At 37.3% G+C, this 2,500-nt stretch overlaps 1 protein-coding gene across 3 annotated transcripts in view; it reads right to left on the bottom strand.

The window, feature by feature from the left end:
- LOC135207584 (E3 ubiquitin-protein ligase TRIM9-like) overlaps positions 1–2,500 on the bottom strand; it is a 326,773-nt gene that overhangs the window by 130,401 nt on the left and 193,872 nt on the right. The gene's annotated exons all lie outside the window — the stretch shown is intronic.

Here is a 2,500-nt window from a genome sequence, read left to right as displayed (position 1 = left end):
AGACATAGTCTGCAACAAGACAATGCTTTTAGACAGTCTAAAAGCATTAGACACTTGTGCGCTCCCTTGGTAAACACGTCTCTTCAACCGGCTGACTGCACACAAACTGGTTGTAGGCTACCACACATTAGTCTCCAATTTCTGAACAACGAGAGAGAGAGAGAGAGAGAGAGAGAGAGAGAGAGAGAGAGAGGCCCAAGACTCAGTAAGGCTTAAAACTATATACTTCCTCTGCCTAATAATAAGAGCTGTAGATACAACTGCGTCTGCTACCGTAATTAGTTAAGCTAGTACTACCAGGAACATTTGTTTTAGAATATAAAAAATAAAATATATTGCTCTAAACTTACTGTAGCGTTATTGAAGTCCCGTTCATTGATATAATAAAGACTGAAGAATGGAAACTCGTAATTACCTGAAAGAGAAAAAAACACCTGTTAGACATTTTAAGATTGTATAATTCAATCTTACAGTACTATTATATACACCCACCTCTTGTGTAGTATCTATGTGTTTGTGTGTACGAGAGAGAGAGAGAGAGAGAGAGAGAGAGAGAGAGAGAGAGAGAGAGAGAGAGACTGGAAAATGTCAGATGTGCAACAACATTAAATGTATTAGAAGAGCAACATAAAAAAAAAAATTAAAAAATATATTAAAAATTTAAGTTGAAACCGCCAACTCAGCCTATGTATTATACAAATTTATTCAACCTTGATGAGAATGCCTCAGAAAGTTGAAATCTCTCTCTCTCTCTCTCTCTCTCTCTCTCTCTCTCTCTCTCTCTCTCTCCACTGATCATCTCAATTAAGAGAGCAAGGGGAGCTGTGAAAGTGGACTGTAGGCCTAAAGCCTATTTGAACACCACACTAATCATGTGCAGTTGTTGCATTCACGAAGTAATGGATAAAATATCCTCTGTAATTTCAGTCTAAATAACTATAACGGCAATGTGATAATGTATTAAATGTTTAAAACAAAGGACTAAACAAGAGTTGTTCTAGTTTTCGCAGCCTGTAAATATTATTTTTGGTAGATCATTTTCCAGTTTTGCTTTTTATAGTCAATTTCAAGTCTCACGTATTTATATACATCCTCTATACTTCTTCTTGCGTGTTATATATACACCGCGTTTTGAAAAACTCTTACCAACAATAAAATAGCATTTACATCCACCAAGAATTCTGGAGCATGTATAAGCCTATAAAGTCCCCTGACAAACTCTTCGAACGAGATATACCCTTAAGAGCATCAGCCTATGTAACTTACTCTGCGTCCTCATAGCGGCGTCAAATATAACAGTCAATATGATATATATATATATATATACATATATATATATATATATTATATGTATGTATATATTATATGTATATCTATATATATATATATATATATATATATATATATATATATATATATATATTTATATATAAAACCCCCTGACATATTCTTGAAACGAAGAATTCTGGAGTACGTTTCCATATATATAACCCCCCCCCCGTGTCATTCTTAAAACGAGACAATATATATATCCCATTAAGAGCATCGGCCTAGGCATCTGGTCTAATGTTTAAAGCGAAGCCTATACGTCTCGTCGTCAAAGTGGCGTCAAATATAACAGTCACAGAGCAATTCTGGAGCACGTACGAGTATTGTAGTATAGTAACAGTCTCTGGTATATTGTTAAAACGAGACATAATATTAAACCATTAAGAGCATACGTCGCGTCACCTCACAGCCGAGTCAAATATGTCTAGGAAAGCGTCAAGTTGGATGCAGGCAGATGTGATTAGCAGTCCCCCTCACAAACACCCCCCCCCCCCGGGTTCCCTGTCCTTCTCCTACCTCCCCCCCCCCCCCTTCTCTCTCTCTCTCTCCTCCATGCCAACTCGATGGTGTAGGCCTACGAGAGAGAGAGAGAGAGAGAGAGAGAGAGAGAGAGAGACAGAGACAGAGACAGAGAGACAGACAGACAGACAGATAGGTGGTCGGTGGAGAGAGCATGTTTGTTAAACATTTTCGATTTTGTTTCAATATATATATATAACACAATTTATATATACTTTGAGACTGACGGAAGTTGAGAGAGAGAGAGAGAGAGAGAGAGAACTAAACAATTCAGGTTTTATAGAAAAAACATAAAACTTCAAACTGAGATCGACAGAAGTTTTGTATTTTGTTCCGAAACAGAGAGAGAGAGAGAGAGAGAGAGAGAGAGAGAGAGAGAGAGAGAGAGAGAGAGAGGCGTGAACCGCACTAGACAATCCCCTTCATATCATTTCTCGATTATCTTAATATATTATCTCCTCTCAAAACAGACGCTCCGGGATAATTATGTCTCCCAGTCATAAATAGTTCGTTTCCTGCTTATGGAGGCAATTACGCTCAAAGAAGAGATTAAAATATATATATACTTAGTGAATTTAACGACATAATTCCCCCTAAAGTTCTTCTTAATTCTTCACTTGCTTCCGTTTATACAAGTAGGCCTACCTTTCTG

This window comes from Macrobrachium nipponense, chromosome 32 (genome assembly GCF_015104395.2).
Source record: "Macrobrachium nipponense isolate FS-2020 chromosome 32, ASM1510439v2, whole genome shotgun sequence".
NCBI classification, from domain to species: domain Eukaryota; kingdom Metazoa; phylum Arthropoda; class Malacostraca; order Decapoda; family Palaemonidae; genus Macrobrachium; species Macrobrachium nipponense.
Note: the sequence above shows the minus strand (reverse complement) of the source record. Positions and strands in the feature narration are given on the sequence as shown.